Source organism: Echinops telfairi, unplaced genomic scaffold (genome assembly GCF_000313985.2).
Source record: "Echinops telfairi isolate 266 unplaced genomic scaffold, ASM31398v2 ScPeMD7_3533;HRSCAF=4204_0, whole genome shotgun sequence".
Lineage (NCBI taxonomy): Eukaryota > Metazoa > Chordata > Mammalia > Afrosoricida > Tenrecidae > Echinops > Echinops telfairi.
In genome coordinates, this window is record NW_022107431.1 from 5,985,617 (window position 1) to 6,013,295 (window position 27,679).

Sequence of the window (27,679 nt, forward strand, 5' to 3'; positions counted from 1 at the left end):
TGTCCAGGGCGGGCTCAGAGTCACACGTGTGTCATCTCAAAGCTGGCGGAGAGCAGGAGCAGGCACAACAGACAGACACGTGCAGATGTCACTTCTCCAAGGGTCAGCTTGGCTGGGTCTTAGTTTCCTCGGAATTGGATACAACACAGAGGTTATGAAGCAGGCAGTGCCCCCTCGCCCATTATCCATCACACCTGCTCCTAATCCTATCAGAACCCGGAATGCTGCTCCTCTAGGTGCACTGTGTGGCATGTGGCTCTGGGGAGGAGGTGGGGAGTCGTCGGTACACAGCCTGGAAGGAGCGGAACCCAGCAAGTGCTACTTAGCATTCACTACACACATACGTGGTGCCTTCAGTAGTGGGACAAGTGACTTGGGGATCTATAAACACCCCACCCCCTTCTGAACCAGCTCAGACTCATGGAGGGTGGCCACTGTGTCTGGATGCATAGCTGGCCCTCAGTACTTACCTCCCATCCCAGTCGCTGCTGGGTTACCCTATGGCTTTGTGAAAGGCCTTCAGAATTGGGGGCATGAAGGAAGAGACCTAAAGGGAAACTGTCCTTGTCATCCCCTGCCAGCAGTGGCACACGGACTCGCTGTGCACAAAGTGCAGAGCTTGGATTTGGGGCAGTTTGTGTTCATAAGGCAAGTGTGTGTGCTAAAAAATGTTCTGATCGATTGACTGATTTTTAGTTCAACGAACTGTAAGGCTTCTGTAAAGCTTCTTTGGCTGTACTTGCCAACTTCTGGATCCAAGAATGTTTCTGGCACAAATAAATGATTGTCAAGCCTAAGACCTTAAGCCAGCCATCTGAAACGTGGCTAGAACATTCAGGTTCTAGAGCAGAGGTGGGGAACGTCCGTCTATGGGCCATGCAAGGCCTTCTGCACCTTTCCTACCAGCTAACCATACACGTGACCAAAGAGAAGCAAACCCAGCCATCACAGGAGGGTGGGCTAATTAAATGTTTGACCAAATAGAGCAAGCTGATTTTTAAGTCCATCCATTTGTGTGGCCCGAGAACAATGGTATAAATATCCAAATGGTGTTGGCAAAAAACAGGTCCCCCACCCCTGGTCTAGAGTTCCTCAGCTCCCCCAATGGGGCTGATTAGTAAAAACAATTCCCTGCTCTTAGTCCAACAATAAGCAGGTCCATCAGAGGACAGTATCACCAGGGGGTGAGATCAAAAGGGCAGCACTGACCCCAGGACAGAGTTCACAAGATTGGGGAAAGGAGGCAGAACGGAAGCTGGAAACACAAGGGGTGAGTAAGGTAACTGATGGTCCCCAGAGGGGATACCATTGAATAAGAAGACACAGCCTCTGTCCAGACGGTTGAATATGAAGCTGATGGTCTGCTCTATGCAGTTCACAGCAAGATGCATGAAAAGACAGTCATGAACTTTAGCTATTTTATGTTCAGTCAGACCACGTGCTAGCGGATGCCGAGTTTTGCACTCCGTGGGCCTAAAGCATGGGTTTTGTTTGCATTTGGACAGACCATCCTTGCTGTTGTTGTTGACTTTGTGAGGTGCAGTGGAGCCAGTTGGACTCGTAGCAGCCCTGCAATAACATGACAGAACACCGACCGGTCCTGCGTCACCCGCACAACTGTTGTTTTGTGTGAGCCCCTTGTTAACAGCCACTTCTGGTGCTGCGGGTTTTCAGGAGGGGTGGAGCTCAGCCCTGTTCTTTAGTTTGTGACTGGAAAACCCACGGAAGTGCTAGGTTGATCTACCAGACATTACCACTCATTAGAAAAAATTATATTGGCACACAATTCACATATCATACAATTCAGTCACATCAAGAGGAGTTGTAAAATCAACATCATTTTCAATAAGTGGCAGAACATTTTCTTCATTCTTGTGTTCATCATTATTAGCTTCCCATTTCCCCTCAGCCTCCCTTGTCCCCCCACTGAGGAACCATTAATCCAGCCACTGTCTCTGTAGATGTACCAATCCTGGATTTGATATACAGAAAAAAAAAATTTTTTTTTAATCGGACAATAACAAAATAAAACAGATAAAAACCTCAATCAAAAGAAAGCAGAAAATGTTAAAAACTATAACCCATTTACAATGGCTCATAAGGGAGACCAAATGATTATTTTAAGGTGAAAACTATCAGCCGTGCCCTGTGGCCTAACCTAATAGCTATGCCATAAAGCAGCTGTGAAGTAAGTCTCCTTAGGTCCCTCAGATAAAGAAATCACATCTGACCAGAGTCACCAGGGATTCCACGGGAAAATTGAAATTGGGAGAGGATTCCATAGGCAGAGGGACGAGCAGAGAGTATGCTTGGTGTCCTGGAGGAGACGCTGAGGAGTGTGGCCACAAGGAACATTTGGTGCTCTGTGCCGAGGAACCTGAGCTGTCTTGACCTTCAGAATTCATGTCTGGGAGGCCAGAAATCATAGGGTGCCATAGAGAGAGAGGAGGAGACAGAGTTGGAGAGCCTTTGGGGTTCAATTAGAAGAATGATGTGCTTCTGTCCGTGATGAGAGTGGAAACCTGCAGGTTAATAATACATGTGGCGATACCTGGGATTCAACTGGGAATTTCTGGCTGGAGCTTTTAGGGCTCATCTTACAATTAAGAACAGTGTACATAGAGGTACATATTGCACTTCCTCGATAAGGTATCCTTGCTACTGGCCAGTGTGGAAAGAGAACTGTGGGAAGGGATGTAAGCAACGGGAGAAGCCAGCAAAGAAGTTCTCATTTCTTCCACTGACATTTCTGAGGATCTCTGGTAGACCCCTCAATTCTAGGGACAAAAGGTGAATAAGAAAATTCCATGTCATTACAAGTTAATAAAGGGACTAGCTAATAAAGGAGGAGAGCCAGTAAGTCAGGATGCTTTGTGTAAAAGGGGAAGGGACAAAAAGACAGGAACTGGTAAGGATCACCTATGTGGTGAAGAGGTGGAGGAAGACTGGGAGAATCCAGCTCTCTGGTTTGGTGAGTATGGTGATTTAGGAGGCCTTAAAGGCTGTCGTCCAGTCCGGCAGCTGGCCACCTGACCGCAGGGGTTAAGCTATGAGCAAAGGAACAGGAACAGGATGTTCATAGCACAGACAGACAGCTTGCTATGAACTTGGAGGAGAGGCAGAGATAGGGTTGTTCATGGGAGAAATAGCACACCCACACCACATTGTACTATTTCTTCTAGCCATGGACTACATGCAGGGCTGCCTCCTGTCATTGAAATCGTTTGAAAATATGATTTTATATTCTGACCTTTTCTTCACTTAACATTATATCATAAGCTTATTTCTTGGAATATAACCTTTCTCTCTAATTCTAAAGATAATACCCGATTGTATATTTCTACCATAATCTTGCCTCTAAGTATCTGGTTATAGTCACTATTCCACATTGCAAATCAAGCCAAAATGTTTTCTGAAAATGTGTGTGCTGCATATTTAGAGAGAGTAACTTCTCTGTGTCTCTGTTCTGCCCATCATTCATTCAGGGGTCATCCAACTTGTTCATTGGTAAGACAGGAATAGTAATAGTACCTACCTCATTGGAATTTTTGAGGTGTAAATGTGTTAATTAAGCAAAACTGGTAGAATAGAATATAACATATGGCAAGTACTATAGAAATTTGAGCAATTGTCATTACCACCACCACCACCACTATCATCATCATCCTCGTTGTCCTCATTGGGCAGGCATCAGCTTCAGTAGACCAGGACTCTTACAGTGAATCGTGACAAGTGTATCTGGAATAGGGAGTTCATGCAATGATGATGTCATAAGGATTATACTGGAACAAAGACATGTGAGCATGTGTTTGACATGTGAAACTTTATAGAATGTTTTATCTATTTTGATTAAAAAATCTTGGTGTTTTTAAGTAAATTTTGATCCTTAAATATACAGATTTTACTTATCTTAAGAAGAGTGGGATTTGAGGCTAGCAAGCTTAGAAAAACTTTATAGTTTTCTTAGGTAAATTCAGCAAAAAGTGAAAACCCAGACCTGTAGTCTTTAGAAAAGAGTCACCATGATATTATTGTTTTAAAAGATAATCGCTGAAACCAGTTATCCACATCACACTCTCTGTCAGCAGCAAATGAGAAAGAGTTGTACATTATTTTCCTACATTATAACTAATGCTCTCTACATGCTTTTATTCTTTTTCTTCTATCTATATAAGACTATATCATAAAATATTAACATTTGACATATTATTTACAATAGAGTGGTGTTTTCTCTTTATAAAGGGCTCTTGTCTGTTCTTGTAACAGGATTCAGGATTTGTTCAAATGATGGGCAACTCTGTCTTCCAATCCTCACATCTTACATACTACCTATCAAAATACCTAAAATCACCTTTATGTAACTTCTAATTCATTGTTCAACCTTATACAGGGAAAACAGGGGTTCAAATATAGCTGAATATGAGGTTGCTATGAGCCAGAATTGACTTTAGGCTGTTGGTATACTAAAACTGGTGAGCTTTGTAATTAGACTAACTTGTAAATTAATAGGGACTTAATTAAAGAAAATGCTCTCAGACTGATTATAGTGATGATTGTGCAACTCTTCTTGATGTGACTGAACTATTGAGTTTTATGACGTGAATTTCATGCCTATAAGACTGTTGTGAAAAAATTAAAATAAAAACAACTGTAACAGAGAAAATAAAGTGAAAGGCTTTAATAGGCAGATTCTGGAAGCTGTGAGTGGCACTGAGAAATAAAAGGGAAACGACAGGTTTTTTAAAATAACAGGGACTTGAGAATTTCTGTAGGGTTTTAGTTGATTGACCTGGTTTGTATTATTTTTATTATTACCAATATAGGTTTATTAAGGAACCCAGGAGCTACAATAGTTATGCATTCATCTACTAGCCCAAAGATTGATGGTTCAAACCCACCATTGGCCCTGCAGGAAAAATACCGGCCAATCCGCAATCACAAAGATGAGAGCTAAAGAATCCTTCTGGGGCAGGTGTGCTGAGTCACCTGGGATCACGATGGGTCAGAATGGACTTGACAGCGTCTGGCAACCATGACAGGCATATGTTAGCCCAGACCGGAGAACTGTCCCCGAGAAATGATTCTATTCATGTTCTCTGTCACATGGGCTTAACTTACAAACTGGAAGATGACCTGTGGTTATTCCATTTGCAAAGGGATTTTTCATTTTATAAAATGATTCAACAGGATAATCATAAATGCCTTTGAACAAATATTTTATTGTGTGTGTGTGTATTTAGAAACTCATTTTATAAAATAGGTCATTCTTACAGTAGGTATTAAAGGATGTTAGTTTATTGCTCCTGTTTCTTCTACACCTTATAATATAAAGTCTGAGAGCAGAGGACCAGGGACATTTAGATTTGAAAACCTTAAGTGGTAAATATGAGAGCAACACAAATTACAGAGAGAAGCCTACTTATTAAATTAGCTATGCTTTTAGTGACAGACATGATAGCAGTATTTTAAAATCTGTGACTAGTGACAAATGGCTCTGCCTGACAAAGTAAGCCACTTGCAATGCCCGCCATCTGTAAGACAACACACCTGTAAGACAACACAGTCAGGAACATAGATGGTGCCTGTCACATTGATAGTCAACATGGGGAGATCTGAAACTTTAACAAGCTGCACGGAGACACTGGGTCCCTGGCATATATCCAGAACCACTGCTTACATGTTATCCAAATTCTAAAAATGTTGGCATTAAAAAAAGTTTTTAAATGTTTTTTCCAACACCATCATGTGTCTTTGAATATACTTATGATACATATATATATATATTTACATGTATCTTCCTTTTTTATTAGTTGAGATTTAGTACATATATCATATCATTCTGCATTTAAATCACATCAAGTAGAATTGTACCATTGCTACCACAATCAGCTTCCAAACAATCTTTTCCTATGTGGTCTCCTTGATGACATCAGTATCCCTTGATATGAAGGAGCTTCAAAAAAACTCATTGAAAAGTTCTGTGGTTGTTTGCCTCCTTTTTACCATGAACTTTTAGAAGCCCTCTCATAAATACTGTTTATACAAACTAAAAGGACAAATACCAGCAGGCTCCTTACCGTTGGGGACGGGTGCCATCATGGATAACCAGGCCTCTCTTCCGAGTAGCCCTTGAGTGGGTGTCAGCCTCCCGTTTCTTTGTTTACTGCTGAAGTGATATGACCACATCGCTTTTAAGAATAAAGAGAGAAGGAACCTTGGAACCCCAAGAAGGAACAGTGAACCCAGTAAAGATGACTGGTGAGTACAGTTGCTTTCACTTTTAACCATTGCATCACCAGGACTTTTGGCGGGCTCCCAAAATGCTGCTAGGTTTCTGTGGGCTACGTGTCAGGCTGCTAATTGCAAGGACATTGGTTCAAATCCATCGGCTGCGGCACAGGAGAAAGGTGAGGCTTGCTGCTTCTGTAAAAAGCCAATGTCAGAAACCCTGCATAGGGTTACAGTGAGTCAAAATGGTCTTTGTGGAAGTGGGTTAGACTTTGTTTATAATTCTGCTATTGAGTCTTTTTCCTAGTTGATTATTTATTCTTCCTCTATATTGTAATAAATATATTAGCACTTATAATTTTTTAATTCATGTATTTTCCATGAATACTACCAGATTGTCTTCTATTTTAGTAGAATTGTCAGTTCAAGTGTACAGGCAGGCATTGAACAAGCACATATTTTTTCCTCCTTCTGGACTGTTGTTAGATTGCAGTTCAGTGTTTTAAGTACTGAGAAATTGGTGAATTGCTTTCATGGAAAGATTTACTTGCAGACAAAACTAATACTGAGAACAGAGGCTGATGCTGTGGGGGTAGCAAGTGAACTTGCAGGGCGGCAGTTATGTGGTGAGCGCTCTCCTTCAGGAAGAACCTTGCTTGGTCAGCTTGTCCCTCCTTGTTTGTGTCCAGCCCCGACAGTATCGGAATCACCCACCCCTGCATCGTCTAGAGCCCTCAGAAATGGGGTTTTACACCCAAAGGAAGACTTGCCATTTCAGAGCCCAGCAGACATAGTACACATTGTTGAGGACTGCCACAGACATGTGTAGACCCGCAGACCAAAACAAACAAAACCAGAAATCACACAGTTGAGATACTGTTTGCTGCTAAGGAGCTGAAGCTGCATATTCTGAGTGTGCTGCGCCCTGGTCTCGGGCATTCCCACCGCTCCTCTGACCCTGGCTCCCGGGGCAGGCTGTGTGTGAGCGACTCTTGAAACCAACCCCCCAAATCGTAGCAGAGGATCCATTTTATTAGCGCTCATAATGTGGAGGCCTGTCTCATAGGAAGCCTGACAAATGAAAGAGAAGAGATTACACACCATGCAAATCTTATTACTATTCACTGAAGTCCCGGTTTCAGTATTCTGTTCTGTTGTCTCTGTTATTGGCTCAGATTCCAGCATACCAAATTGACCTGATTCGGCAGAAGAAAATACAGTCATCACTGTTTAAGGGCAGACTGAGGAGACTGAGAGAGAGAGAGAGAGAGAGAGAGAGAGAGAGAGAGAGAGAGAGAGAGTTTATCTATTACATTTTTCATCCCCAAAGCATCTAAATCAAAAGACATTCTCTGGCCTGATCCCACCTTTCCCTCTTACCAAATAACAGAGGGCAGGCCTGGGCCATGTCTGGGATTACTGTCAGGTAGCAATTAAGGGTTTCATATTAAAAAGCCCTTTCAAGCGTACGCACCGAGATTATCTGTGGCTGATCAAAATGTGAGTATGCCCTCATCTGGGTTTTCTCTCAGCTGGTAGGTGTAATGCCATCATGCTAACTTGTTACTCTACAGAATTGGGCATGGTTTTCGGGAGACTAAAGTCCTTATACACCATTACTGCGGTATCAGCTCTGATTCATAGTGACCCTGTGTACACTAGAATGGAGCACTGCTCTGACCTGCGCCATCCCCACAACTGTTATGTTTGTACCCATTGTCCCTGCCACTGTGTCAGTCCATCTCCTTGAGAGACTTCCTCTTTTTCTGCTGACCCTCTACCAGGCACGATGTCCTTTGCCAGGGACTGGTCCCTCTCGATACTCAAATTCACTGTCATCTAGTCGATGCCAACGCGTGTCCACACTATGTGAGACGAAGCCTTGCATCTTGCCTCTAAGGAGCATTCTGGTAGATGTCCAAAACTCCCTCACTGCCATTAGGTCAATGCTGACTCGTAGCAACCCTATGGGACCGGTTGGAAATGCCCCCTTGAGTTTCCGAGCCTGTATCTGCGAATGGGAGAGGAAAGCCCTGTCCTTCTTGTGCAGAGCATCTGGAGGTTTCAAACTGCTGACCTTTCTGATGGCTTCCCCCCTCATAACCAAGTTTAGATCTGGTGAAAATTAACATGGGGCATGTGAATGCTGCCATCCTCACCCTCTGAAGGCCCTGAAGAGGGGCTTAGAGGCTGGTCTTCAGCCATGTGCCGCTGCCTAGGTTGCAGAGGCTCTTCTGAATTGAGGTCATTCTTCCTGGTCTGTGGTGTAAGCGGGTGGTTGGCAAACTGAGTGTCAGCCTTGCGTTCTCCTATTCATTATATTTGTGGATTCGTTTTTAAGGGTATTTCAGCCCTTTGTACATAAGAAATACCGTGCAGACAAACGCTCAGTGATCTGGGGAATGCTGTTCTTGGAAAGCAGCTGTCATTTCTGTGTATACTGCAGAGTACCAGAGCAGGCTTTGCTTCAGATTTTACTCCGCTGTGGACTGTCCCCAGCCCAACAGGCAGTTTGGCCATTTTGACATCAGAAATGTCAGTCCCCTGGGAGTTGAAAAAACAGTTCTATTGACATATAATTCACTTAGCATAAAATTCAATAGCTCAAGCATATTAAAAAGAGTTGTGCAGTCATCACCACAATCAATTTGAGAGCTTTTTCTTCTTTCTTGTGCTCATCAGTGGCGCCCTCCAACATCCCCTACTGTGCCCTCAAGAAGCATTGATCCAATTACTGTCTCTATAGATTTACCTATCCTGAATTTCATATACCCTAAACCAAACAAAACGAATAATAACAAAGTAAAACAGAGAAAAATCTCCATTGAAAAGAAAGTAGACAATATTGAAAAGCTGTAACAAATTTAAAATATGTCCAAAAGGTCCAAATGGGTCAAATGATAAAGTGTTCAATTTTAACCTTATTACGTAGGCAGTAATCCACGTTCCAATGCATTCGGCAAGATAGCAAGTCTATGGTCAGGGGTATTCACTTCAGGCTGAACTGCACAGGCCCCTGCAAATGGACATGGGCTGTTGCTGTCATCCATAGCCTTCTGCAAACTGGGGACTCGGAATTGAAGCTCTAATACAATTCCCTCTTCCACTCTCAGAGTTTATCATTTACAATCCTTGAATCACACATGTAGTCTAGTGCGCTTCTTCAACGTGGACTTAGCTTGTTTTAAGACAAACCTTTAAATACCCAGGGATTTACTTGTAGACTAATTAGGACAAGGAGCTCTCCTTGTGAAATGAATCCACTGTTCTGGCACAGGAGAGTGACATGAAGGCTGAGTGTAAGACACCTCTGGGCCTGACGTTTTGGAGCACATCACACACTCGTGGCCCAATATGGGGGCTTCTGGGCACCCAATACAGATGTCCCAGGATGTCCCTGATCATTTTTTATGGTCTTCAGTGTTTCCAAGGGAACTGGATCTGTATGTCTGCATTCCGTTCATGCATAATTCAGCAAAATGTTGTTTTGAAATGGGAGAAAACGCAAACCAAAAATGTGTCTCAGATCATTCTCATGCTGTATAAAACCTGGGCACTGAGAAACAAGAACCTGCTGAGGCAAGTAGGATATGCCTCCTTGGTTTAAGTCCGTATGCCAGTTTCTGTGCCAAATATTTCCATTTTGGACAATTGAGATGCCCACTCTGATGTCGTTAGTTGCTACAGAATCCCCGCCAACTCCTTGCACCCTAATGTGTGGAAGAGCCACGTGTTGGCCTGCCATGCACCATCTGTACCACCATCCCTGTGTTTGAGCCTTTTGTGGCTGTGAGCCTCTGGTCCTTGTATAGAAGCCTCAACTCCTTGTCATTTGCTCACCAAAGAGGGATTTTATAGTGTCACCCACACGTAGGCACAGGGCAGCTTCTGAGTGTAATGGAAAAGCTAGCTGTTCAAAGATGCCAATGCTTGGTGAAACCATTTAGCCAGGATCTCCTTCAACATTTCAAAGAACTCTGAAGCCCGCCCCGCTTGGTGGGGCCCAGTTGTGTCATTTCTGCAGACTTTCATTTTCTCCCCTCTTCAGTGGAAATCATCATAGTTGTGTGCATTTCCTCAGAGGACTATTTTGATCATGACATTAAATTAAACCTACAAAGCACTGAAACCTAAATATATATTGCACACTCTGTGACAGGTGTGAGGGCTCAATGATAATATTACCCATTATTAATTTAACCTGAGGAATCACTCACAAAAGTAAAGCTAATCCTTAGATTTCTAGTGTGTCCTCACTTCAGTCTAGGAATCCACTCTGTTTTAAACTACTCCAAAAGGGACCGTACGCCCCCTGAGGCACCCTGGTGGCACAGTGATTCCACATGAGCCCCACGGTCAGCAGTTCGAATAAAGATGGGGCTTTCCGTTCCCGTCAACAGTCAGCCCTGGAAACTCCAGGGCAGTTCTCCCGTCCTACGGAGCGGTTACGCGTTGGCATTGACTTGATGGCGGTGAGTGAATCCTGTGGCAGGTCGGCCAGCCCTTACTCAGCCTGTCTACACAGTGCCAGTGTCTGGACCATCTTGTCAGAGCTGCTGTGATTTCACTCTCACCATCCACTGTTTTCTTAAGACAAGGGCACAGCCACCCGGGTAGCGTGCGTGTTGCTCCTTCCTTCGATGAACAGATGCGCTTCTGCACAATTGGCCTGGAGGATTGGCTGCCGAAATTGGTTTAAGAAGGCATGCACAGTAGTGCGAGCTGGCTCCTGGGAGTTCTGTGAGTCACTGGGATGTAAAGTCAAGGGCAAGAGCATCAGCAATCACTCAGAAGAGGAAGCACATCTCGTGACCCACTTAGTGATTCATTTCTGGCTTCGTTAGCGTCTAAGTATTGTGGAAGTGCTACATTTCCATAATCCATCATCTTGTTGTCCATTTACAGCTCATGGTGTGGTTCTGTCCTCGTAGTTTAATGCAGTGTCTTCTTGTGGGCGTGCTTGTGTTGAGAGCTTTAAAAGGAAAAGGTTGGTTTCTGATATCACAAGTGTCGTCTACGGTTTATATCATGAAATGTTGGTGCCACCGAACAGCAGGTGTTTGACAGCCTCTCAGATAGAAAAATGGCTATTGTCAGAGTTTCTGACATGGGGAAGCACTGGGCTGCTGACCGCATAGTCGGAAGTTCAAATTCCCCAGCTGCTCCAGGGAGAAAAATGAAGCTGTCTGCTCCTGTAAAGATTAACAGTCTTGCAAAGCCTATATTTGGTCCCTGTGGGTCAGAATCGACTAGATGGGTGGGTTTGTTGGTCAAAGAACCCCTGGTGGCACAAAGGTTCAACGTTTGGCTGTGAAACAAAAGATCATTGGTTCAAATCCTCCAGCTGCTCCATGGGTCTGTGAAATTTATAGTCATGGAACCCCCCATGGGGCAGTTCTACTTTGTTCTGTAAGGCAGCTATGAGTCAGGATCATCCCCATGGAATGGGACGTAGACCACGATTGGAAATGGCAAAGTCTACACTCGGCGTGTTTGGTATATAGAGAGCCAGCCATGTTAGTGGAGGGGGTTACATGTCAGACTGTTAATTTCAAGGTCACCAGCTACTCCTCAGGAGAAAAATGAGACTTTCTACTCCGGCCAAGAGTTACAGTCTCAGAAACCACCAGGGCAATCCTACCCTGTTCCAAAAGGTTGCTGTAAGTCGGAATCCATTTGATGGCAGTCATTTACTTACCTGAGTGAAAGGTTGTGGGTAAGAGGACAGAACTGAATTGTCAGCTTGGAGTTCCATGCCCAACATCCAGTACTAACAAATGATAGAGCAGACGGTAAAACTCCCTAATCAGTTAATGTTTAGAATAGATACCATGTTCCTGAAATGAGGTTGGTTGAAGAGTCTAAATAGCAAACCGTAATGGAGCTGTGTGGAGGGAGGTACCTCAGACGTTGAATTTGATTACGGCGCTTGCCTTGTATTTGCAATGTATTACAATGCCTTGTATTTGCAATCTGGATTCCTTGCACAAGTCAAATTTCCATTACATGCTGAATGGTTTATATCCTCAGGACAAAATTCAGAGGGGGTGGATGTATTTGTAATTGTTATCACAAAATGCTTCAGGAATGCAAAGAATATGGAAATCATATAAGAAAAACCACTGTGGCCACCATCAGCTTAAGGATAAAAGAAAAACACCTCTCCTTAAAGCTGTTATCAGGAGAGACCAGTCCCCGGAGAAGGGCACCAGGCTCAGTAAAGTAGAGGGACCATGAAAGAGAGGAAGCCTCCCAAGGAGATGGATTGACACCTCGGCTGCAACAATAGGCTCAGCAGGACCAGGCAGGTGTCATTCTGTTGTGCACAGGGTCACGATGGGTGGGAACTGACCAAATGACACCTTATAAAAACAACAAAGCTAAAGCCCTAAATGTCCTTCTCTCTGGTCCTGTGTCCTGCCACTTCAGACCAGCACTCTCATCCTGATTTTGCAATTTATCATTCTCTTCCATGGTTTCATACCTTTTTATGGCGTTATCAATCCATAAATATTGTGGAATGCTAATATCTTTCTTTAAAAAATAACCGTTAACTATATTATATTCCACCTACCTTGGGTAACTCTGCCTTTTTATTCAACTGCATTTTGATGCTAATCGTGCTGATGAGTGTAGCTTGGAGCATTTATGTGCATTCGTGAAGTGCATGCCACAGAGCAATGTGTGAGCACATGCTCCCTCTCATGCTGCTGGGAACTCCCGTGGTGGCTAATTGTCAGTGTCACACATAATGCTTGCACTGAACAGCCTGATGCCAGGCTCTATGCCCGCAAGCAGGGATCCCTCTAGCTTGGCCCCTTATGGTGAGATTTTTTGGGGGGGAAGGGTGTGTGCACCTCTGACTGTGCTAGATACTGAAAAATCGCTCTCCTGCGTGGCCATCACAGTTCCAACGTTCCCTGTTGGCATCCAGTTGATTCTGGCTCAAAGCCACCCTGTGTGGTCCACCTCCTAGTCAAGCCTGGTGTTTTCAGACTTACACAGATTCACAACTTGAATGGTGTGAGGTTTTATATGAACATGGATGTAATTGCATGTTTTGATCATGCAACCTTTCACATTTATTTCTTCTTCTGCATATTCATTATATTTTACAAGTTTTCCAATGGAACTAGTGCCCCTTTTATGTCTATTTCTACTTAATAAATACATCATAAATGCTAATAGTTATATGTATAACATAATATATGTTGTTGTTAGGTGCCATTGAGTAGGATCAGACCCATAGAGACCCTCTGCACAGCAGAACGAAACACTGCCTGGCCCTGTGCCATCCTCAAAATTATTTTTATGCTTGAGCCCATTGTTATAGGCACTGTGTCAATCTGCCTCATTGAAGGCCTGGCTCTATTTCACTGCCCCTCCACTTTATATAACACATATAACCACATATCATATGTAGTTTATTATATGTTATGGATATTATATATAATGCTATATGGTATATAAGTTAAGTTATATATACATATAATTGTATGTATCCATTATTTAGGATATATATATGTATATGTATACAATTTCAAAAAACAAAATCCACCCAAGTGCATGCAAAAGAGACCAATGTTTCAGTTCTGTTTAGACAGTTATGGGGTGTGTAACAATTTCTGCTTTAATCTATAAATCTTAATTTATCTTTTATTTTATGGAATGATGTCCCTGAGTCTAATTTTAGAAATATTTTCTATGTTGTGACAGGATGGTTTTTAAAAGATACTTTCTTCTAATAGTTTCAGTTTTCAAATATAAGTCTTGGATGATTGGAACGTATCTTCCTGAATGATGCATGAAAAAGATACCCTTAAAAATTGTTTTCATGAGGAATCTTTTCATCGTCATCCTCACGATGGAGTATCCGTGTCACATAATACCTCCCTTGACATCGAGACTGTTTCCATGTACACCTGGACCGATTTCCGTGCCCTCCTCCCCTTGCAGGTTTCTTTTGGTGCCCGGCCACCAGTGCCTCTTTGTCTCAGTTATGTTGTTGTCGTCAGGTGCCACTGAGTTGGTGTTGACCCACAGCGACCCTGTGCACAACAGGACGAAACACCGCACGGTCCTGCACCGTCCTCACAATCTTGGCCATGCCTGAGCCCATGGTTGCAGCCACTGTGTCAGTCCATCTCCTTGAGCACCTGCCTCTTCTTCACTGCCCCCTCCTTTACCAAGCATGATGTCCTTCTCCAGGGACTGGTCTCTCCTGACTGCTTATCCAAAGTCGGTCAAATGAAGTCTTCCCATCCTCGCCTCGAAGGCACACCCTGGCCTAACTTCTAGACAAATTTGTTTATCCTTTTGGCTGCTCATGTTATTTTCTATATTCTTCATAGTTATGGCTTTTTTATTCTTGATATCTGACAAGGCATTTCATACTACACTTCTTATTCTTCACAGGGACCCTTGGCTTGTTTTACTAATTGCCTGTAAGAGAATGCTAAATTGAAGGTAATTTTTGTGTGTGCAGATTTTGAAGATCCAGAATGCCGTGTCTATTTTTAATATGGATACAATTTCCTTGTGTATAATTGTACTTCTTTTGTAGGCAATCTTTTTTTCTCTGGTTGCATTAAAAGCCTTCTTTTATGTTTGATACCAGACATTTTCTATACAATCTGGTTAGTTTTTAACTTTATTTCATTATCCACTGTCAATCCCATATCAGAACATTCCCATCTCCTAGTCTTTCTGGAAAATTATCCTCTAGTATATCTTCAAGTATTGGCTCTCTTCCCTTCTCTTCACCCTCTAGTTCTGGAACATTAATTGGGGACCAGCTGGGCTTTTGAAATCTGGATATTCTGTGCATTTCCATCAGTTTCATATTTTGAATGTCTTGGTTTCTGTTTCTGCATTCTGGATCATTTAAACATTACATGTCATTTGTACTGAATTGTGTGCACAGTTTTGACCCATTTGTTTTTCATTTCAAAGAATGTTTGCGCTGTTTGTGGATATGTTCCTTGTTTCACTGCACAGTCTGACTGCTTTGGGTGGAACTCTGCCTGCTTTCTGCTAAGAGTCCTCCTGTCAGCTCTGTGAGCACTTCAAACATGCTCCGGATTTCATGTTTTTGATTCAAAGTCCTGTGAGTAAAGGTCTTTGATGTCAGATCGCAAGAGTGACCGGATGTCCACACTCTGCCCCATGGGAGGTGATGTTATCCTGAGGGGTGAAGTTATGGAATGAAACTTGTGGTCCTGAGGGACTTAGGCTCTGGGCTCCTCCCTGGCGCCCACTGAAAGCATCTCTTCACCATAGTTTTAAGCCTGAGAAACACCCAAAGACCTTTTATGTGCACATCTCAGCGTTGAGCAAAACAGATGATGCAAGTAAAATAAATGTGGCTGAAATCAGACATCACTTTCCCTCATTTTACTGGAAATCTTCCTCATTTTGTAGCTCTTTCTGTTCATACCTTTTCAATCTTTTTTCACATTACTTTATACACACAGGTGCACATGTGTCCTTTAATGGAGTCACCTCACTTTGTCTGTTCTCCTTGGGGGAGAACAGATGTACTGTGGACTGCCAGAGGAACTAACAGATCTGCCTTACGATACAGTCAGAATGTGTCTATGGTCCCACCACCCTGAATGCGCCCGAGCTCATCTGATATGAGAAGCTAAGCAGGGTCGGGCCTGGTTAGTACTTGGATGGGAGAATACAACCAAAATGTTCCTTAGAATCAAGGGTGGCAGAACTTCACGTCTTATACATTGAACACTTGATCAGTTGGGACCAATCCCTGGAGAAGGGGTATCGTGCTTAGTGTGGTAGATGATTTGTTTTTAAGTAGACACTCCCTGCTAGGTGTGGAGTCAAACCTGTCAATCAAGTGGTAGTTTTATGACACCTTCTTGTGGGTGTGGCCTGTTGTATAAGAGTGAAGGACTCTGGGAACTGCCTTTCTCTCTGCCCCTCAGCCTTCCTGCCTTCTGGAACTCTGCCTGCCTCAAGGAGTAGCCCCCATGTGGGTCATCTGACCCCATGCGCTGCTCCCAGTCTGCCATGTTCCTACCGCCCTTGGATCCATGTGACTCTGTACCCACTGAGCTGTGATCTCTGTGCTGCATCGTCTGTGTCGCTGGCATGTGGCTGTGTGAGTCTGAAGAGGGACTGATGGACTAGGGCTGCACTGATAGGCTTGACTTGGACTGGGCTGGGATGCCCAGCCTTGATTGTGAGGACACTGTTGGACTAGCCCAGAATCACCGTGAGGTGGACTCAACTCAAGGGTACCCAACAACACCAAGAGCGCCTCCATGTACTATTTGTTACTGGACATGTGTTACTGTCCAGCTAGGAGCCAGGGGGGTGTAGGGGGTTTCATGTTGGCCTACTAACCGCAAGATCCCCAGTTCTAAATAACTAGCTGCTCCTTGGGAGAAAGATGAGGCTTTCCACTCCCGTAGAGATGTACAGTTTCAGAAGCCCACTAGGGAATTTCTGCTCTGTCCTGTGGAGTCTCTACGAGTCAGAAGCAACTTGATTGAAGTGTGTATGTTTGTGTGTTAAGAGAAAGAGAGAATGTCTAACAAGACATCCTGAAGTTGTATAATGAAAAGCAGGGATGAATGAATGTAGCATTTGCCTTAGTGTATTGTGTCTGACACTACACAGACACACACTTACGCACACACACACAAAATTTAAAAACAATTTTTAAAACAAAACCTAGGTAACAGTGCATACTTGATGCCAGTTTTTTTTACAAATAAAGGAAGTGCAGAAGTATCAGAATAGAAGTTGAAAATCAGCAGGAAACTGCTACCACATTGAAACAGCACTAGGTGCCATCCACGTGATGGGGAAGTCCTAGACTGAGCATGATTGGGAAGAAAGGCCTGGAGATGGACTTCTGAAACTCACTGATGAAAATCCATGAACTCTCCCTGGTGCGGCATCACCACTCGAGAACCCATTGGACTATCACTGACAACAAGCCACAAAAGCAAAAGAGCCACCCGGGCATGGCTGTGCAGGATGAACAAACAGGGGCACAACCAAAAGGTGCTGGCTTAGATAAGGTGCCATTCATTCACAACGTCAAGATTGGACCAGATCCTTTGGCCCTGTGCCTTTCAATGCCCCCTCGAAAGAATGGGGTTACCGAGGTCTGTTTTGTTGTCCAATGTGAACTCCTCACCAGACAGAGAGGAGGGCAACATTTAAAAAGGAAGAAACCCATGACTGTACGGCTGCTATGATGATGCCATTTACTCTTCTAGCATGCGGATGGGATTGTGGTATCCTTAACTGGACTCTTGTTTGATCATTACGGCTAAATAAGACTAGCTTTTCATTTTACGTCCATTTCTCTTCACGCATTACTTTCTTCCCCTTTATTGCACTCTAATGCTAGAGTAATTCCTTTTAAGGGAGCACTTTAAAATGTGTCTACAATTTGCTGAAAACATGAAATGAAAATGCACTTAATCTATATTAAGCTGAATCTGAATCCATAAAAATATAGCTGTCCAAATGTGAGGCTCATTAATGAACACAGTCAAAGAAGATTGCTCCCTCACCCTGAACACATTCAGTTATTGAGAATCACACATGTACAAACAAATACATTAGAAATGCCACACGCTGAGTTGAACTGGATGTCAAGAGAGAATTGGAAACTTCCTCTTAAGCAAGCAAATGAAAGAAACACAAAAACACAAGTGCTGAGCAGAAGATTTCAAAGGGCAGCCTGAGAAAACAAAGTAAAGTGCTTTAGCCAAATGTGCAAAGACCTGGGGTTAGAAAAATAAAGAGAAGAAAATTTTAGCCTTTTCCTATGCTGAAAAAATAGAAAGAAAGAAAAAAATCAAATCACATTGAAAAGTTCTGGTGGCAGAATCCCAGAGAACCTGCACACAGGTCAAGAGATAGTTGTGCAAACAGAACAAAGAGTGCTGCCTGGTTTAAATTTAGAACTTTCCCATGGATCCAGAAACACTTGTACAAATAGAACAAGGAGTACTGTGTGGCTTAAAACCAGGGAAGGTGTGCAACGGGGATATATCCAATCACCATACTTATTTAATCTAAATGCTGAGCAAATAATCAGAGGATCTGGCTTATATGAAGAAGAATATGGTATCAGGATTGGAGGAAGGCTTATTAACCACCTGCAGTATGTAGATGACAAGGTGGTAGTTACACATAATCTGCTGTCAATTTGAGACTGAAGCGTGAAAGGGTGGAGTTTAGCCTGTCAATCAGGTCACAGCTTGATAACCTCATTTGGAGGTGCTAAGGAGATATATAGCTCACTGGAGGAGGGACACATACACTCACTCCCTGCGAGACATGCCTTCTTCCAAGACACATGGAGCTACACTAGATCCCTGGAATTGAAGGAGCCACATGAAGCTACCTGCCAGCATTGAGATGTTTCCTCTGCCACTGGATCCATAAGACTTTCCACCCACTGGCCTGTGATTGTTTTGCATTCGGTATCATTGGGTGTGTTGCATGAGTCTGAAGAGAAGTTTATAGACTGGTATCGGACATCTGGGATAATATCAAACTTATATACTTGAATTTGACTGGGCTTTCTTAATGTACAATTGCTCTTTGATAGAACGTTCTGTCTTATACACATGCAAGTGTCTATGAGTTTGTTTCTCTAGTCAACCCAGACGAACACACAACCTTGCTTGCTGCAAGTGAAAAGGTCTGGAGGCGCTTGCTGATGAAGATACAGGATTGCAGCCTGCAGTATAGATCGCAACTCAATGTAAAGAAAACCCAAATCCTCACTATCTGAACCAATAGGTGACATGATGATAAATGGAGAAAATGTTGAAGTTGTCAAGGATTTGTCTTGCTTGGGTCTACAATCAATGCTCATGGAAGCAGCGGTCAAGAGATCAAAAAATAAGATGCACTAGGTAAAGACCTGCACAAGACCTCTTTAGAGTATTAAAAGCAATGATATTACTTTGAACACTAAGGTGTGCCTTACCCAAGCCATGATATTTTCAATTGCTTCATATGTGTGTGGAGATTGAACATTGAATAAAGAAAATCGAAGGCGAATTGATGCATTTGAATTGTGGTGCTGCAGAAGAATATGGAAAGTACCGTGGATTGCTAATAGGACAAACCACTTGGTTTTGGAAGAAGTAAGGCCAGAGTGCACCTTAGAGGCAAGGATGGAAAGACTTTGTGTTATATACTTTGAACATATTAGAAGATACCTTTTCTTGGTGAAGGACATCATGTTTGGTAAAGTGGAGGGGCATAAAAAAGAAGGCCCTCAAGGAGATGTATTGATGCCATGGCTGTAACAATGGGCTCAAGCTTGGGAATGATTGTATGGATGGTGAAGGACTGGGCAGTGTTTGCTTCGGTCGTGCATAAGGTTGCTATAAGTTGGAACTGACTCAACGGCACCTAACAACAACAACAGTGGTAGAATATTAAAGGATGCAAGAAATATCAAAAGAAGATGGACGAGATATACAGAATCATTGTATCAAAATAACTGATAGTCATTCAACCGTTTTAGTATGTAGCATATGACCAAGAACCAGTGGTGCTTAAGAAAGAAGTCCAGACAGCCCTGCAAGCGCTCATCACAAGCAAGTCACCAGGTATTGTGAGAATGCCAAGTGAGCTGTTCCAACAACTGCAGGAGACGCCTATGTGGAAACTTTCAAACTACAGTTAGCTTTTGCTAAAAATCATTCAAAACACAGTTTCAGTGGTACATAGACCAGAAACCGTCAGATACTCAAGCTGGATTCAGAGGAGGATATAAACAAGGAACGTCATTGCTAATGCCAGCTGGGTCTTGGTTGAAAGCAGAGAATGGCAGAAAGATGCTGACCTGCATGAGCGGGCCACTGGAGACCCCTTGCAGAGGGGTATGGGGAGGAGACGAGCCAGTCAGGGTGCGATGTAACAACCATGAGAAATACAACCTTCCACTAGTTCCTAAATGCTTCCTCCCCGCCCCACTATCATGATCCGAATTCCACCCAGACTTGCAGGGTAGAATTCTGTACCAGTGTACATGGTACAGATAGGAACTGGAACCACAGGGAATCCAGGGCGGATGATCCCTTCAGGACCAGTGGTGTGAGTGGCGATACAGGGAGGGTGGAGGGAGAGTGGGTTGGAAAGAGGGAACCGAATACAAGGATCTACATGTGACCTCCTCCCTGGGGGACGGACAACAGAAAAGTGGGTGAAGGGAGACGTCAGACAGGGCAAGACATGACAAAACAATAATTTATAAACTATCAAGGGCTCATGAGGGAGGGGGGAGCGGAGAGGAAGGGGAAAAATGAGGACCTAATGCCAGGGGCTTAAATGGAGAGGAAATGTTTTGAGAATGATGAGGGCAGTGAATGTATAAATGTGCTTTACACAATTGATGTATGTATGGATTGTGATAAGAGTTGTATGTATTGTGATGAATTGTATTGGCCTCAATAAATTGAAAAAAAAAGAAAATAAACAAGATTTTAAAAAACAAAAAATGTCTAGAAAATAATGATGGCAACATATGTACAAATGTGCTTGATATAATTGATGTATAGATTGTTACAAGAGCTGTAAGAACCCTCAGTAAAATGTTTTTAAAAATATGAAAAAAAAACATCTCTGATTTTATAGCAATACTTATATACTCACTCTCAGGTAAAATGCATGCATCCATATGGGAAAAAAAAAGTTAAGAGACTCGTTTGAGAATAAACAAACAAATGACTTAACACCAGAAGGGTCTGGTGCCATAGACGGTGATGAGTGGGGCTGCAAGTAGGAAGCTCAGTAGTTGGCACCCACGTGCTCTGAAGGAGAAAGCTGAGCCTGTCTTCTCTCCTCTGAAGAGGTACAGCCTCAGGAGCAATGCTAAGTTGAATGTTGGTAAACGTATCTGTACAGTAGAACCTTGCACCTTGATGCTAATCCGTTCTAGAAGGATCGTTGAAATGAGATGCAGTCAAGTTCTGAATCAATTTTTTCCCATACGAAATAAATGAAAATGGATTAATCCATTCTCGACCACCAAGTTTTTAACCTTAACCTTGCCTTTTTATACAACACATTACACAGAAATTTCAAAGTAAATAAGAAACACAACATTAAAAATGTTTTGAACAATGACAGTATGGCCCATACCTTGAGATGGATGAGGATCTGGATCTGTGGACACAGATGTGGAGAGGAGAGATGGAAAGAGAGTCATTGTTTAGAAGAGGAATCCCCTTCCATCATATCAACTGGTAGCTGCTTTTCAGGTTTTTTCCCTTCTTTGCCTTTTTTCACTAGGACCTGGCTGGATTTCTCTAAAAAAAAAATCTGTCTAATGTGGTCTGCTGTTGGTGTTTCCTTAACAGTTTTCTAAAAGGGTTTACTAAACTTTCAAGAATATAAAAAGCACAGTTAACCAGTTCCTTATCATGATGATTGTTTTTAAAATAAACTCTCAGTGCTCATGTTTTTTATCTAAAAACAGTACAAAAAGCCATACAAACTAAGAAAATTATAGCAAAACACTTGGAACACAGCCGCAAAAGGTTTAAACAATGTGTATTAACAACTCCAACTAACACGAACCACTTGTGTTTTCAAAAATCATGTGCATCAGGTTGGATTCTGATGTTTTGTTTGACCTCCGATGTAAAATTTTCTTGACATTTCACGTCAAAACCCGATTATGTACTGATGCCTTTGAGTACCAGGGTTCTACTGTATTAAAGACTCAAATGAAAAAAACTAAAAAAAAAAAAAAAGAGTTGTATGAGCCCCTAATAAAACGATTAAAAAAATAAAAATTAAGTTAAGAAGAAAAAAAAAAAGATGCTTACCTGTGTTTTATTGGCTATGCAAAAGCATTCCACTGTGTGAAGACTTATAAATTATGGATAATGTGAAGAATAGCACTTAATTGTGCTCATGAGAAGTCTGTGCATAGGACAAAAGCAAGTGTTTCTGATAGAATGAGGGGAATACTGTGTGGTTAAAGTGAGGGAGGATGTACCTCAGGTTCATATTCTTTCACCATACTTACTGAGTCTGTATATTGAAGAAATAGAGAAGGTAGACTCTATGAAGAAGACATGGCTACACGAGTGGAGGAAGACCCATGAACAGCTGACTATTCTGATACACAACCTCGCTTGCTTAACGTGATGAGGGCCTGCCTACTGACACTTGTAGTCTGCAGCCTACAATTCGACATAAAGAAAATAAAAATATAACGACCAATAAGCAACATCATAAGAAATGGAGATAAGATTGACATGTCAAAGATTTCCCTTTACTTACTTCCCCAATCAACACTCATGAAAGCAGCGAACAATCAGCAGCCTATTGCACTGGGAAAGTCTTCTGTCTCTGCACAGTGTGAGAAAGCAGCCATGTGTCTTTGAAGACTGACTGAGGTATGCCTGGCTCAAGCCAGGGTATTTTTAGTCACCCCATCGACAGGTGAAAGCTGGACCATGAATAAGGACATTTGCAGAAGAACTGTTGCCTTTGAATTACTCTGTTGGCATAGAATATTGTATCTACCATGGACTTCCAAAAGAACCAGCAAATCTATCTTGAAAGAAGAACAGGTAGAATGCTTCTTAGCAGCAAGGATGGCAAGACATCAGCTTAAATCCTTTGGACTTGTTATCAGGTGGGACTAGTCCCCAGAGAAGGACATCATACTTGATAGAGTAGAGAGAATCCCTCCCCAAGATGGATTCATTCAATGCTTGCAACAAAGGGCTCTCACGTCACCATAACTGTGAGGATGGTGCAAGGCCAGGGACTTAGTCTCTCATAGGCGTGTTGTTCTGTTGCACAGGGGCCTGCTCTATTGTATGTGAGCTTGTTCTCTTAACAACTTCCTCTTGTGCATCGGCTGGCTCTATTGTATGTGGGTTGTTCTGTTGTACACAGGGTGATTCTGTTTGTGGGGTGGCTCTGCTGTATCTGGGGTTGTCCTCTTATACATGGGGGTCACTATGAGTTGACATTGTGAGACTTTGCCTAACAAGTGGAATTAAGCATTCAAAAAAGTATTTTCAGATATGACTGTCAGAATTATTATAAAACTGCTTCAATAACCTAAGTGATGTGTTTTATTTGTTCCCCAAACACTTCCTTTGGCTATTCTTATTTAGAGTGTGTAAGATTTTGCTCAGTTGTGAGTGGATTTGTTATCTGGATTAGACTGAAGGTTAATCAGGTCAGACTGTACAAGTCTCTGTCTAAAATTAATCATCAAAATCTTTTATCTTTAGATGCCTGCTAGGTTCCTACTGAATTTTAGTCATTCCTCTTTAGGGAATACACTCAAGCAGGTAATGAAGTTTTCATTTCAGGTTCGCATTTATTAGGTGCACATTTGATTCTCTCTAACATGGGCCAAATAATTTGAATGTGCAGTGAATTTTTCCAAGTCTTTTGGGATCCTTTGTGCCTAGCATATCAAAGCCGTGTAATGTGTCTTGGCCCATGTTGCTGTGTTTGTTATTCTGAAGTTAATGGCAGTAGTCATTCCATAGTGGAATTCTAACCTTCCTCATGGGAGATAGGGTCGGATTCTCAGCTAGTGCACCTCATGCAGAGGCAGCACCTGTCAGTCAGTGGAGTTTTGTGTGTTGCTCTGATGTCGAACAGGTTTTGAGGGCGTTTCCCGACTTAGATGGACTAGGAAGAAACTCTATGGAGCACAAAGGCTCAGGGAGCAGGACCCAACTCAACAGTGTCTGATGACAACAATCTGGGTTTGCCATGGGATGTGGGCATTAAGCACTATGGGTCAGAAGACTAGGTGGTTCAATAGCAGGCTGTTGGCACGGAGTCCCCACTCTGTCATCAGTGTTCCATGAGACAGTAAAGAAATTAGTTAATGTTCTGCCGCCTTCATTTGTTTACCCTGTGTGCCTTGATAAGGCAGGGATCATCATCTCTGCCTTTCATGATGTGGTCAGGGTTGGGAGTGGATGAGCCTTGAGTTGTTAACCCAAGTTCCACAGTTTGAACCCCCCAGCCATTCCATGGGAGAATAACAAGGCTTTCTGCTCCTGTAAAGATTCATGACCTTGAAAACCCAAAGAAGCAACCTACTCCATTCTATGGGGTCACTAAGAGTTAAAATCAACTTGATAGCAGTGAGTTTGGTTTTTAGGTTTGTTTGTTTCATGTGTGTGTTTTGATTGTTGTTGATGGGGGCGGGGGGGGGGGGGGGGGGGTTGTTGTTGGTGATGGTAAATAACGTTTGCAAAGCACCTTGCACAGAGCATGGCATTCATGTGACTCTTACTTCCATCCCCCGCGAGTGCTGTGAAGCAGACATTTTGTAGAATGCATTTGTTAGGTGAGTATCTTCCCTCTCACAGTTACGAGGTATTCAGTGGTGGGGAGTCGCTTCAGGGTGCAAACAGTTCATCTCAAGGCTCTTGAAATGGCGCACCTGGGGAGACATCCTGAAGGGTCACAGCCTTGACCACACATAGAGGACAGTGCCTCTGTACACAAGAGATCGCCATGTGTCAGAATTGCCTTGTCGGCAACCTAACAGCAGGTGCAAAGGCTAGCTACATCTTAATATGTTCAAAATCCGACACACTTAGACCTGATCTGATGCTAGCTCTCAGAAACAGAACTGACCCAAGGCATACTGAGTAGACACTCCCCTGCACAGTGGTTTGAAGTATACGGCTGAATACGGAGGCTGGAGGGAGGTTCCATGAGGACTGAAGTCATGGATCAATCCCCGTTTCTTCTTGAGTTTCTCCTTGAGTTTGACATGGTAGGCGTAGGTTTGTTGTTGTGATGCCTCCTTGTGGGTGTGGCCTTCTCATGTGGATTCTGGGAACTTCCTCTCTTTCTCCCTGGAGGAGGGCCACACCCATGCACTGCTTCACCTTTCTGTTGAGAAGCCTTACCAGCATTGAGATGCTTCCTTCCACTGCCACTGGATCCACAAGACTTTTCACCCACCAGCTTGTGATCTTCCTGCAGTTGGCATCATTGCATGTGCTGCATGAGTCTGAAGAGAAATGTATAGACTAGTATCAGACACATGGGCTAATATAGGGCTTTTGGAGTTGATATGGGCTGAGTTTGGACGTTTTCTTAATATACACTTTATCTTTGATATTAAACTCATATGAGTGTCCCTGGATTTGTTTTTCTGGTCAACTCAGCCTAACACAAACCATCATTCCTTATTCATGAAAGAAAAACTCCAAACTCATTGCTATCGAGCTGCTTCTGAACATGGATTGATTTTCTAATTTAAAAAATTAAAGTATCAGAGGACCCCAGTGCCGAAAATACAAAGGTAGACTTGGTTGTGGTTGTTAAATGCTTTCCAGTCAGTTCCAACTTATAGTGACTCTATATGCAACAGAATGAAACACTGCCCAGTCCACCCCATCCTCACAATCCTTACTATGTTCAAGCCTATTCAGTCCATCCTGCCAAGGGTCATCTGCTTTATTGCTGACCCTCTGCCTATGAAACATGATGTCTTTTCCCAGGGACGCTCTGTTCTGATAATAGATGGGAGGTACAAGAGATGAAGTCTTCCCATCCTCCCTTCTAAGAAACATTCTGCTTATACTTCCTCCAAGGCAGTTCTGCTTGTTTTTCTGGCAGTCCATGGCACGTTCAGTGTTCTCGGCCAACAGCAGCATTCAAATGCATGGCTCTTCTTCTGTCTTCCTTAGTCCTGAACCAGCTTTTGTCTGCCTATGTGGTGACTGTAAACACCAGGGCTTGGGGCTGACGCACCTCAGGCTTTGATAGCGAGACAGAATATGAGCTAGTTTTTATGCCTGCTGAGAAGTGGTAATGGCTTTATTGAGATACAGTTCACAGACCATCCCATTTTCCCACGGAAAGTGGGCAATTCCATGGCTTTTTGTCACTCCTCAGAGTTGTACAGCCATCACCAAAATACAGTTCAAGACACTTTTCATTATCCCTTAGATGTCACCTTCCTGCACTGCTCCTCCCTAGGTCCTGGGACCATTTTCTGTCTCTCTGGATTTGCCTCGTCTGCGCATCCCACATAATTGTGAAATCGCACTGATGGGGCCCATGCGAAATGCAGTTCTTAGTGTCTGGCTTATTGCACAAAAATTGAGGGCTTTTCAAGGCTCTTCCATATTGGTGTCAGTACTCCTCCCCTCTTACTGTCTTGTCATATTCAATTTCAGGAAGATATCACATTTTAGTCATATGTTCATCTGTCCATCTGGGGTGTTTTGCTCTTGGGCTATGATAGGTAATGCTGCTATGAACATTCATGCACATGCTTTTTTGTTTGGTTTGCTTTTACATAGGCAGACATTTGTGTGTGTGTGTGTGTGTGTGTGTGTGTGTGTGTGTGTACGTGGGGCTGGAGTTATGGAACCTTAGGATGACTATACTTCCCATCACATGATCAACAGAGATGCCTTTCCAAATGCCTGCTGATATTGAGATTTTATTTTGTTTCATATCAATAACTTGGTGTTCACCGAGTGGTGAGCCATCTACTAGTTAAGGTATGTAAGGTATATCTTACTTAAGAAATATAAGAAAGCACATATATGGATAGATAAATAGATATAGATATATATAAACACACACACACACACCTCATGTATTTGGGGGTGAGGGGTGGCTGTTAGCATCAGACTACCACAGTGTGAATGCTAACTCCTTGTCTCTAAACTGAAGACCCACAAACACTGGTGGAAACATTAGCCATGGAAGTCAAAGGACATAATCTGGGAGAAATGCTGTTGTCAGGAGGATACCCCAAGGCTGTGGATATGTTTCCTTGGAGCACACTTTGACTCCCAAGGACATTATCTGACCCAAAGTGCTGGAACAACTTGTAGTTTTAAATGCAAGGTTTATGCTCATTAAAGTGGGATCTAACCCCTCTGAGTTGGACAACGACGTCTCAGTTAGACCTCTTCCACAGAGCAAACATTCCCCTGCAAGCCAGGTGCGCTTCCCCGCCCATCCTTGTGCTAAATTCCCACAGCCTCAGACGGTGTAATTGGTCTGGCCTGTTACACACAGTGTGGATCCCCTTAATGAAAGCAGGGTAGCTGATCAGAGGTGAAGCAGCTGATATGAACACATGATCAATATCTCATACAAAAACAGACGTGCGATGGGAAGACAGAAATAATTACATTGCTTGGATTCAGAATTTGACTTGCTTTCCTTTGGACTTCTGGATCATTCATTACCTTGTGCTAGTCTAGGTGGCTTCTGGCACAAGACTGGCAATATTTGCCCCGCATTTTGTGAAAATTCATAAATGCCCAAAAATTCTTTGGCGTTTCTTTAACATTGTTTGCGTCTATTACCCTGAGCTATTTGATTTTCTTCACAGCCTGCATCTGTTTAATTCAAATTACGCACATGTCTCCACGGACTGTAATTTCTCCCAGCTGTTAGGATACTGGAGTGCACGGTCTGC

At 42.9% G+C, this 27,679-nt stretch overlaps 1 protein-coding gene across 4 annotated transcripts in view; it reads left to right on the forward strand.

Annotated features, from left to right (window-relative positions):
• PRKN (parkin RBR E3 ubiquitin protein ligase) overlaps positions 1-27,679 on the forward strand; it is a 1,413,568-nt gene that overhangs the window by 184,211 nt on the left and 1,201,678 nt on the right. The window lies entirely within an intron of this gene.